This window comes from Triticum aestivum, chromosome 1A (genome assembly GCF_018294505.1).
Source record: "Triticum aestivum cultivar Chinese Spring chromosome 1A, IWGSC CS RefSeq v2.1, whole genome shotgun sequence".
NCBI classification, from domain to species: Eukaryota; Viridiplantae; Streptophyta; class Magnoliopsida; order Poales; family Poaceae; genus Triticum; species Triticum aestivum.
This window is the reverse complement of record NC_057794.1, coordinates 572,296,078-572,308,841: the sequence shown is the minus strand read 5'-3', so window position 1 is coordinate 572,308,841 and position 12,764 is coordinate 572,296,078.

Here is a 12,764-nt window from a genome sequence, read left to right as displayed (position 1 = left end):
GCCCCTCCTCTTGGCCTTCTCCTCTCTCTTCCACTAAAGCCCATGTAGGCCCATTAAGCCCCTGGGGGTTTCGGTAACCTTCCGGTACTCCGGTAAATGCCCGAACTCATCTGAAACCATTTTGGAGTCCAAACATAACCTTTCAATATATCAATCTTCATGTCTCGACTATTTCGAGACTCCTCGTCATGTCCGTGATCACATCCGGGACTCCGAACTACCTTCGGTACATCAAACCACATAAACTCGTAATAATGATCGTCATCGAACGTTAAGCGTGCGGACCCTACGGGTTCGAGAACTATGTAGACATGACCGAGACTCACCTATGGTCAATAACCAATAGCGAAACCTGGATGCTCATATTGGTTCCTACATATTCTATGAATATCTTTATCGGTCAAACCGCATAACAACATACGTTGTTCCCTTTGTCATCGGTATGTTACTTGCCCAAGATTCGTCCATCGGTATCTCAATACCTAGTTCAATCTCGTTACCGGCAAGTCTCTTTACTCGTTCCGTAATGCATCATCCCGCAACTAACTCATTAGTCACATTGCTTGCAAGGCTTATAGTGATGTGCATTACCGAGAGGGCCCAGAGATACCTCTCCGATACACGAAGTGACAAATCCTAATCTTGATCTATGCCAACTCAACAAACATCATCAGAGACACCTGTAGAGCATCTTTATAATCACCCAATTACGTTGTGACGTTTGATAGCACACTAAGTGTTCCTCCGGTATTCGGGAGTTGCATAATCTCATAGTCATAGGAACATGTATAAGTTATGGAGAGAAAGCAATAGAAATAAACTAAACGATCATAGTGCTAAGCTAATGGATGGGTCAAGTCAATCACATCATTCTCTAATGATGTGATCCCATTTATCAAATGACAACTCTTGTCCATGGCTAGGAAACTTAACCATCTTTGATTAACGAGCTAGTCAAGTGGAGGCATACTAGTGACACTCAGTTTGTCTATGTATTCACACATGTACTAAGTTTCCGGTTAATACAATTCTAGCATGAATAATAAACATGTATCATGATATAAGGAAATATAAATAACAACTTTATTATTGCCTCTAAGGCATATTTCCTTGAGTACCCCCTCCTCGTCGCCACCGCCCCAGCGCGCAACATCGTGATCCGCTGATCGCCTGAGGCGTGTCTGGGTTTTCTCTTGTGTTTTTTTTTCTAAATATTGAATTGTTTATCTCATATATCACTTAATTGGGATTTTTCTTGTTAGTTGTATTATTTGTTTGGCTTGTCGTGTCACACGGAGGCAGACGTCGATCAGAGGAGAGGAGAGAACAGAGTTCGCTTGGCCCAGCGGGTTTATATACAGCTCACTCGGGGTGATGCGTAGCGTGGCGCTGCGATGTGCAGCGCGAGGGCGCCAAATAGTCATCCCTTTGCTAAGGAGAGCCTCCGGTTGAGCCGGCCCACCTACGGGATTTAGGCGATGTTTGATTGTGGTTGATTCCTTCCCTATTTATTGCGGATTTTTGCTTATGGTTCTGTTTTGTCCGTTTTGTTCCCGTTTTCCCCTTTTTTCTGTTTTGGTTCTCTTTTTCTTTGGGTTTTTCTGTTTTTTTTCTTTTTTCCTCATTTTTTGTTTATTATATGATAAGTTCGCCACATATTATAAAAAAATCCATCTTATATTAAAAAGAGTTCACCGTACATTATGAAAAAGTTCACTGTGCATTATATTTTTTATCGTGTATTAAAAATGTATATTAGAAAAATGTTTAATATTAATTTAAATTTGGTCATCATATATTACAATTAGACAAAATATTTAAAAGGAAAAAAACCCCGGCTCACAAAGAAAACTCGCCTACGGTCGCCCTTTCCGCTGCCATGGCCAACACTCTCCTGCTCCTCCAGCGCTTCACGCTCAACAAGAGCAGCGCAGGTGTCGTGGAACGCTCCGCGGCTCTCCTCATTCGTGAAGTCACCTTCGACATCTTTAAGGAGAAGGATTCCGCTCTTAACCGGAACATTTGTGTGAAGTGTCTCTTTAAATTGTTCTAACTCATTTTTTTCACTTATTTATATTAAACTTTTTTACTTATTTATAACTCATTCTTCACATGCAGTATTAGTAATTATAATTCATTACAATTTTAACATAAGTCTTGGAGAATGCACCTACACTAAAGTTTTAGAAAATATTAGATCAAAAGTGATTTATTTATTGCAGATAGTGCTTCTTCCAACATTGTACTTAAATTGATTTTTCCTAGATCAAGGAAAAAATAGAAGCAACAAGACTTCAAGGTATAACACATTTATTTGTATCACCAAGATGAAATTTAAATATATGTATGTATTCCTATCTATATCATTAAATATCATGGGAGAGAGCTCAAAAGGTAATACATGATTCTAGATTGCATGATTTTAGTTAAGCGCAAGTAAATTAAATGGATGTCTATCAATATAATAGAAAACTCTCAAAGTATGCACAATTAGAACGAGAGGTTTGTTCTCAAATCATTGTCATTGCTTGTTTATTCTTATGAATCAACAATCATCCAGGTATTGAATTTTCACCCCCTAAAAAAGGTATTGAATTTTCAGTTGTTCTTGATATAGTATCGTTGCATTCAGTGAATCCAGTTTATTTGCATGCCATGTACTTAGTAAAGGGCCACAGTCAAATGGTGGTAAGAGTGATTATGCACTCTCTTCTCTTGGCCGATTCAAGTCCATCGGTATGCAGAAGTTGTATATTATGTCAAACAATGTGACAACATGAGACCACACATATTAAAGTGTTGGAAGATGGAGAATCAGTTTAGTAAATCTATACGTGTACAAGGGAGGGATTGCTTATTTTCAAGTCATAATTTTAGCCTTATTTGGATCCTTTTGATCACAGTTCAGTTATTCTCGTACTCACCATACTCCATGTATGACATGTCAACTAGACATTGTAGTACCCTAAAAAAACTAGACATTGTAGTAATGTTTTGCTAGGGGAGTCCAGTTACAGAACTAAGCTCATACTCCGAAGCCCCCCCGGCCCCCGCGTCGCTCCCAGGGGGCGACTCGGGTGGTGAAACCCTAGCCGCCACCTCAAACTCCCCTCCTCCCCTCCCTCCCCTCGCAGTCGCCGGAGGATACCGGCGGGCGTAGCCCTCGCCGGTGGACGGCGGCGGCGGGGCCCTTGTCCGTGGGCTCGCGCGCTGCTGTTTGTGCGCTGGAGCGGCGGGAGCGCCCGGTGGCGAGGCAGGCGGTCGTCTGCGCTCAGGGGAGGCCGTGATGGTGTGGAACGCATGCGCGGTGGCGCTGCTCTGGCAGCGACCGGCCGCTGCTGCGAGCTGCAGAGATGAGGGCGCCCGGATCTGGGTTGCGCGTTTCTGCCCCAACCCACCCGTCCCCCTCCTTCCACCCCTCCCGGCCGCCGTCTGTGGTAGCCGCTGGGCGGGTGAGCACGCGCGCAGCAGTCCTTGACGGCTGCTGCTCTGCTGTGCCCCGGCGGTTCCTGGCGGTGGAGGCTGCGGGCCGGCGCGGCGGCGGCGCGGTGCAGGTGGCTGTTGTCGCCTGCTCGTCGCGCTCCCGGCGGTGGCGGCCTGCTGGCGCTGCGCCGGTCGGTGCTCCTCCTGCGACTACAACGTTCCTAGGCATCCCTCCATGTGTGCTGGTCTTCTCCGACGTTCTTCTCCAAGTCCGGTCTGCCATTGCATCTGAGGTCCCTGTTCATGGGTCGGGGCGAAATCCCCGCGCGGCGACGGCCTGCGCTGTCAACGGCGACGCCCGAGGGTGCCGTCACCTCCTTGGAGGCGTTGGCATGACCCTGACCAGATCTCCTCCTCGAGCACCGGGAGAAATCCCAAGTCCGGCCTCCCGGACCGGGCAGCGGCGGCGTCTCAACGCCGTTCCCTTCTTGTAGGCGCTGCTTTGGCTGCAAGTGGAGTTTGATGCGGCAGATGGAGGCTGGTGATGCATCGCTCTGGCGTAGACTGCTACACAGGGAGCGGATCGCAATGTATGCCAGCGCCCGCGCTTCTCCAACGGTTGCTACACCAGTTCCTGTTGAGCCCTGCCCTTCACCCGCCGACTCTCTAGGACATGGGTGAGAGGTACGTTGGCATGGGCAGTCCTGGAGCTGCAATCGTCCCTGGAGCTGTCTGGCAATGGCAGTGACGCTGCCCTGCTGGGCGAGGCCTAATGTCGTTGCGTGTCTATAGTTGAGGGCACCTCCTCACCTAGTTGTAGTCGCTTGGTGAGGACGGTCGTGTATTTGTGTGTGTGTGTGTGTGTCCCTCCTTTCTGGAGGTTGTACCCCTGATGTCTTCCTGTTCAATGAAATGAAACGCAAAGTCTCTTGCGTTTTCTCGAACAAGTAATGTTTTGCCAGGACCTGACTTCTCCCATGAGAGGCACCAGGGCAAAGTCAAACATAGAGATTATATCATTATACTATATAGTATTTTGACTTGCATATGTATGGTTGCAAAATCATACGTTCAGAATTAAGCATACTACTTTGTACATCTCTTTTTATTTTAAAATATTATGAAAACCCCAGATGAATAAGAACGTGGAACTTCCATATAAAATAAAATTGAACCTAATAATATACGTGCTTTTTATTAGTAAAACACAATACATGGGCTAAGTTATACAATACATTCTAAGTTTGTAATATTTTTACGTCACCCTTCTAGCTGTGTCACATGAAAGTTCAAGCAGACTGCTTGTATATGCAGGCTGAAACATGGGCTTTTGTTACCCTGCTGTGAGTTGTCTTCTGCAAAACATGGGCCTGACTATACTGGATCAGTCTAACCTATAACTTGCTGGAATTTTGTCTATTTTGGGCCTAGTCCAATAGCAGTTTCAGAAATTCCTAATAAATCTTAGAGGCCCACGCAGCCCATTTGTGCAAGGCAAGAGGTGGAACTAAAGTTTAGTCCCACATTGCTAGTTTAGTGGGAGTTGGACCTTCTTATAAGGGAGGTTCTTTCCCCACTTGTATGAGCATGAGAACAAGAGGGATATCCACGCACGCTCCTCCTCCACCGCCCGCCTCGTCCCGTCACGTCACGTCACGACGCCATGCACTACGAGTATACGAAAGGTCATGGATATTTAATACGAACGCTGCATCCTTCGGCTGCTGTCTGTTCGTTTCGTCTCCCGCGTTCCCTTCAGCTCCCGGCACAGCCTCTCGCCTTCTACTCTGGCGCCTATAAAAGGGAGGTCGCTCCTCTCAGAGAGTCGGGACAGTAGGCCTCCGAAACCACACCTCTTTGAGTCCTGTACGGGTGTAACATCCCAAATTTTCAATTTGGAATGATCATCAATGCATATCATATTTTATTTGCTTTTGGTTTGATCCTAGAAATTTCTACGCAACTCAAGAACCCACGGAGAGAGTTGGGGAATTCATTATTTTCATATTTGAGTTTTCTCAAATTTTGAGAATAGGATCATTTGATTTTAATTATTTTATCATCAGTTATTTATATTACAAAAATATGAGCGAGGGAATAAAATGACTTTCCCAAAATAAAGAAATATTGAGGATTTAATAATAAAATCAAACAAGATTTTATTTCGGAGTTTTTTGGTATTTTATTTGAATTTAGGAAAAATGCGCGTTTTTCAAAATTGCATTTAGGCCCCAAATAAATGTTCACCTTGTGCGGCTTGATTTTAGAAGCCCGGGGAAATTTATTTCGGGATTTTTGGAGTCCGTTTAGTATTTCTTTTATTTGTTTTTCTGCTTGAAATAATTAAAAAAACGAGAACCGACTTCGGGCCGTACCCGAGCGGGACACCGCCCGGGGGCAGCCTTTAAATAGCGCCGCCCCGAGCCGCCCCAGCCCACCACGCCCGAAATCAGAGCCGGCGCCGCCCGCCGCAGGAGCCGCCGCCGCCGGACCCAGGTCAACCTCGTTTTCACCGTCGTTTTTTAAAAAAATCGCGGTTTTTTTTTAGTTTCGGTTTTTTTAAATAGATCGGTTTTTCCGATTTATTTAATTAGCGAGCATTCGTCCGCGATTTTTCTGATCGCAATTCCTGATCCGATTTTCGTTTTAGTATAACTTTTCGCTCGGTTATCGGAATCAGGCGATTCAAGCGCCTGGAGTTTCATCTCGAAACCCTCTAACCATTTAACCAACTTAAACAAGTTTTTGCCACTGTAAAAATTGCCCTAGATCCAGAATAGTAAACGAAGCATGTTCCTTTCGCCGTTTGACTTTTGTTGCTTCGTTTGATTTGATTCTTTTTACAAACCGGAGTTCTTAAATTGAACTTTCTGGTTAGATCTCTTATTCGAGTTTTACCTGTGCATTAGATGAATACTTATTGTATGCTTGTTTGTTTGTCTGCGATAGAATACCCGGAGTGCGCCGCCTGTTACTTTGAATCTCTAGGTTTCGCGGATCATCACGAAGGCAAGTAACACTTTGATCATACCTCCTACTACCCAGTTTTATTGCATTAGATAAATCCTGAAACATTGCATGATTAGAATCTAATTAAATTGTGGGATGGGAAGTAGTTGAGGTAGTACCTATTACCTGTTGTATTATCAAACCTTTGGGAGTTACTTCTATGTTTGACTATTATGCCATGCTATGCTAGTAGACATGGATTGGGTGAGTGATATCCATCACAGCTGTGAGTGTTAATTAAGGGTTTATCTAAGGTGGCAACTTAAACACACATCTGGGTGGATTGAGGTACCTGGGTATTCCAAGATTGCCTGTTTTTCTTTATGGACCGCCACCCAGGCCCAAAGGGATCATGAGATTTTTCAGACTAGAAACTTCTGTGTGCAGCCACAAGCTATTATGGGCTCTAGCATAGTTGATTAAGTCGTGCGAACTCTTACAGGGTAGACTAGTAGATGTAGGGGAAAGTAGGTGTAACAGTCTATCCATCGTAAGGTGCTAGCGCTTCTGAAAGACTATGTCTCGGTCATCGGTCTTCTCAAACACCATGTAGTGCGAGAAACCAAACGGAGGCGATCGAGTCTTGTGGGGAAAAGTGCGCAAACCTCTGCAGAGTGTATAAACTAATCATGGTTAGCCGTGTCCCCGGTTATGGACAACTTGAGTATCTAGTACTTGGATTATCATGTGAATCTCAACATGTTACTCTAAATTAATTTTCTTGGGTTTTGTTTAATGATGATGATTAATGGGGATTGAGAATGCTGTCAACCATTCTCAATGTTTAACAACCACCAAGATAGTTAAATAAAATTTATTCCTTTGCAGTAGGGAAAAATTGGCTTTTCGCAAAACTGTAACCATAGAGCTTTCCACCAGCCAAATATGCATATAGTATAGCTGTTTCATTCCATTACTCTCTATGTGTTACCTTGCCAGCATATTCCATGTGCTGACCCATTTCGGGCTGCAACGTTAATGTTGCAAACTTTTCAGACGACGATTAAAGAGTTTTAGGTCGTGATTCTATACTCAGTGATGCCATTGGAGTTGATGGACTCACTTATCTTCCAAGCCTTCCGCTGTTATCGTTATTAGATGGCCTTAAGCCATATTTATTGTAATAAGTTCTCTCTTGAGACACTCGATGTAATAAGTGTGTGATTGCTACTCTATTATAAATCCTCCGAGTACTGTGTGGTGTCAGCATTACTGATCCAGGGATGACACCTGAGCATAGAGATCAGACTGTTTGAGGTCTGGTCGCTACAGAGATGGTATCAGAGCACACGCTGACTGTAGGACACGGCCACTAAGCTAAAGACCTAGAACACTAATCACTCTCTTCTCTTCTGACCTCTCATCTTTTCTATTCTTTAGGATGGCAGATGCAAGGAACAAGTTCACGCAACCGGATGAAGATACACCCTTTGGACGCCACTTGAAGGAAGTCACTAGATACCTGAACATAGGAGTACCAAGCTTCACCAGAACCTACAACGCCACTTTACCTAAAGAAGAGCGCTGGATGATTCAAGTTCAAGTTCCAGGAAGGACGTTCATGCCAGTCACTAAGTCCATAGAGTTTTCTTTTGATGCACCAACTTGGAGTCTAGGAAAGAGCATGGCAGCTCACATCGCCATGGGACGCATTGGAGAAGTCTACCGCAATGATCTCAAGGATACTATCTACCAGATTCGTGGGCACCGAGATGAACACTGGGAGATGATCAGCACCAGAAGGGATAGATCAATTGTAGCTTTTATCCAGGAACTAAACCAGCATATTCGACGACAGGAGAACCAGATGTGCGCCGACATGATAGACCTGAAGAAGGCAAGGACAAGAATCAAGGAACTGGAGGAAGAACTCAAGGCTACACGTGAAGATTATGAAGAAGAAATTGAAGTATTGGTGGAGAAGAATGACGATCTGATCAAGAAGATCTAGATATTTGTTGGAGGCCCTAGACCAGTAGATGAAGATGAAGAACCCAAGGAGATTCGCCCGGAAGACTACATCATCATCGACGACACCGACTCGGACCCAGATGACAGCGATGATGACTATGTTGATGAAGCCGGAGTAGATATCATGGAGTCTGCAACCGAAGAATATTTCTAGTAGACCACCTCATCAGTATAGTAATCCACCATGTAAATATAGTAGTCCGAGCACTTTTGCGATAGTTAGATCGATTGTATGCCCTTGTTTGATTGAATGAAGTGATTGTATGCTCACCCAGTTGATCCAGCAGCAGAACACATTGATGCAGTTGCTAGTCCAGAATCAGAATCAGGGGAACAACAACAACAACCCACCACCACCACCACCTGTTGATCACTTAGCCCGTTTTCTTAGGCTGAATCCGCCGGTGTTTTCCAGTAGCACCAAGCCGATAGTAGCAGATGATTGGCTCCGCAAAACAGCTAGAGAGTTGACCACAGCAGGATGCACAGATGCGGAGAAGGTGAAGTTTGTCGCACATCCGCTTGAAGGACCCACAGCATCATGGTGGGAGAATTTCACAACCACTTTCCCTGTCGACACTGTCACATGGGACCAGTTTCAGCAGGCTTTTCGTACTGCCCATGTTTCAGCAGGAGCTATGGCCATGAAGAAGCGAGAGTTTCGTAACTTGCGCCAAGGAGGACGGACAGTTGGCCAGTATGTGGAGGACTTTAGTAAATTAGCACGTTATGCCCCAGATGACGTTGCTACAGACGCAGCTAAGCCGGAGAAGTTTCTGGAAGGACTAAATGATGAGTTGAGCATGCAGTTGATGGTAGCAACCTTCAACAACTACCAGGAGTTGGTAGACCGTGCTCTTATGATTGAAGGCAAGCAGCAACAAATTGAGAACCGCAAGAGGAAGTATGGACAAGGGAAGTACAATTCAGGAGCTCAGCAGAAGCCACGTTTTACCCCTAGACCGGGAGGACATTTTCAGCATACCCATGGAGGAGGTAGCTCGCACAATCACAATTGCACCAAGAATGGTAATGGCAATGGAGGAAGCAACGACCAGAACCGTACCAACCCATCAACCCCAGCCAAGAAGGACCTAAGCCAAGTCACTTGCTTTAAGTGCCAGAAGTTCGGACATTATGCCAATGAATGTCCTGAAGGCCAGAATGGCAATGGAAGCTCTGGGAAGAAGCCGAACCCTTTTAACAGGGGACAGGTGAACCACGTTAACATGGAGGAGGTTGAAGAGCAGCCGGATGCCGTAATCGGTAATTTTTTGGTTTAGTCATTTACTGCACTCGTTTTTTTGATACTGGTGCATCGCATTCATACATATCAAGGGGATTTGTGGATAAGTATAACCTGCCCACTAAGGTTCTTAGAACACCTATGCTAGTAAGCTCACCGGGAGCGGAGTATATGGCCAGTCAAGGATGTTTTCAAGTGCCATTGAGTATAGGTAGGCATGTGTTTCCCTTGGATTTAATCATTTTGGAATCACAAGGATTGGATGTAATTCTGGGTATGGATTGGCTGTCGATGTATGGAGGAAACATCGATTGCGCCAGTAAGACAATTTTGCTTACTACCCTAGAAGGGAGAAGGATCAAGTATGTATCCCGACATGTGCCAAAAGGGACTCAAGTAAATTTTTTAACATGAGTTGTGCAGGAGGAAGTACCAATGGTAAGGGATTTCCCTGAAGTATTTCCATAAGAGTTGCCAGGCATGCCACCGGATAGAGATATTGAGTTTTTGATTGAGCTATTGCCAGGCACAGGGCCAATATCAAAGAGACCATACAGGATGCCTGCAAAGGATTTGGTGGAGATTAAGAAGCAGATTAAGGAGTTACTGGATAAAGGTTATATTCGCCCAAGTTCGTCGCCTTGGGGATCACCAGTACTTCTAGTGGAGAAAAAGGATGGATCGTTAAGGATGGTTGTTGATTATCGAGGATTGAATGAAGTAACCATCAAGAACAAGTACCCACTACCAATGATCAATGATCTATTTGATAGACTGCAAGGAGCTAAGGTATTTTCCAAGATCGATCTGCGATCAGGATACCACCAGTTGAAGATTCGAGAACAGGATATACCTAAGACGGCTTTTACCACCAGGTATGGGCTGTACGAGTATACCGTTATGTCATTTGGTCTGACTAACGCACATGCCTATTTTATGAACATGATGAACAAAGTGTTTATGGAGTTCTTGGATAAGTTCGTCGTGGTGTTCATTGATGATATTCTGGTTTACTCGAAAAGTGAAGAGTTGCATAAGGAACATTTGCGTTTGGTTCTTGGAAAGCTCAGAGAACATCAACTATATGCCAAGTTTAGCAAATATGAGTTTTGGTTGAAGGAAGTAGGATTCCTCGGACATGTTATATCCGGAGAAGGTATAGCAGTAGATCCCACTAAGGTTGATACCGTGACAAATTGGGAGGCACCAACAACAGTTGGAGATATCCGGAGTTTCCTTGGACTCGCAGAATACTACCGGAGATTTATTGAGAATTTCTCAAAGATTGCAAAGCCTATGACTGAGTTATTAAAGAAGGATACCAAGTTCATATGGACCGAGGAGTGTGAGGCTAGTTTCCAGGAGTTGAAGAAACGCTTGGTTACTTCACCAGTGTTGATTTTGCCAGACCAGACCAAGGATTATGAGGTGTACTGCGACGCTTCACGTCGAGGACTTGGAGCAGTGCTTATGCAGGAAGGGAGAGTTGTTTCATATGCCTCAAGACAGCTTAAGCCTCATGAGTTGAATTATGTTACGCATGATTTGGAGTTAGCAGCCGTAGTGCATGCATTGAAAACATGGAGACATTTCCTCATTGGAAACCATTGCGAGGTGTACACAGATCATAAGAGTTTGAAGTACCTTTTCACGCAGAAGGAGTTGAACCTCAGACAAAGGAGATGGTTGGATCTCATCAAGGATTATGATATGAGATTGCATTACCATCCCGGAAAGGCTAATGTAGTAGCTGACGCATTGAGCCATAAGAGCCATGTCAATAAATTAATGACGGGAGAAATACCAAGGGAGTTAGCCGAAAATCTTCGTGAGCTATGTTTGGAAATAGTTCTGAGAGGCTATGTAGTAGCATTGGAGATTCAGTCAACTTTGATGGATAGAATCAGAGAAGCTCAGAAGACTGACAAGGAGATTGCCTCTATAAAGGAGAAAATAAGCGAAGGAAAGGCTAAAGGATTTCGTGAGGATGAGCATGACACCCTATGGTTTGAAGACCGTGTTTATGTGCCCAATGACCCGGAGATCAGGAAGTTTATTCTGCAAGAGGCACACGATTCACCATATTCGATTCTCCCAGGAAATACCAAGATGTATTTGGATTTGAAGGATATTTTCTGGTGGACCGGAATGAAGAAAGATATTGCGGGGTATGTAGCAGTTTGTGATGTATGTCAGAGAGTAAAGGCAGAGCATCAGAAGCCAGCAGGATTGCTACACCCATTGCCGATACCCGAATGGAAGTGGGATAAGTTAGGCATGGATTTTATCACGGGATTACCCAGGACTCGTTTAGGCTATGACTCGATTTGGGTTGTAGTTGATCGATTGACGAAAGTAGCTCATTTCATCCTGGTAAAGACCACTTATACCAGTGCGAAGTTGGCAAAGATATACATGACCAGGATTGTATGCTTACATGGAGTTTCGAGGAGTATAGTATCAGATAGAGGAACCCAGTTTACCTCAAAATTCTGGAATCAGTTGCACGAAACTTTGGGAACTAGACTAGAGTTCAGCACAGCTTTTCATCCACAGACAGATGGACAGACTGAGAGAGTCAATCGGATTTTGGAGGACATGCTGAGAGCTTGTGCGCTAGATTATGGATCTAGTTGGGACGACAATTTGCCATATGCAGAATTATCTTACAACAACAGCTATCAAACCAGTTTGAAGATGGCCCCTTTCGAAGCCTTGTACGGAAGGAGGTGCAGGACACCCTTGACGTGGGATGAAGTTGGAGACCGCCAGTTGTTTGGACCAGAATTGATTAAGGAGTCTGAACAGAAGGTGAAATTGATTCGCGATAGGCTCAAGATAGCCCAGTCCAGACAGAAGAGTTATGCAGATTCTAAACGCAAGGAGACAGTTTACGAAGTTGGGGATAGAGCTTATCTTCGAGTATCCCCACTTCGGGGAACAAAGCGTTTTGGTGTTAAAGGAAAGTTAGCGCCACGATTTGTAGGACCATACCGAGTATTGGAACGTATGGGAGAAGTGGCCTACAAGTTGGAATTACCTGAAGGATTGTCAGGAGTTCATGATGTGTTCCACGTTTCTCAGTTGAAGAAGTGTCACACGGAGATGGCTGACA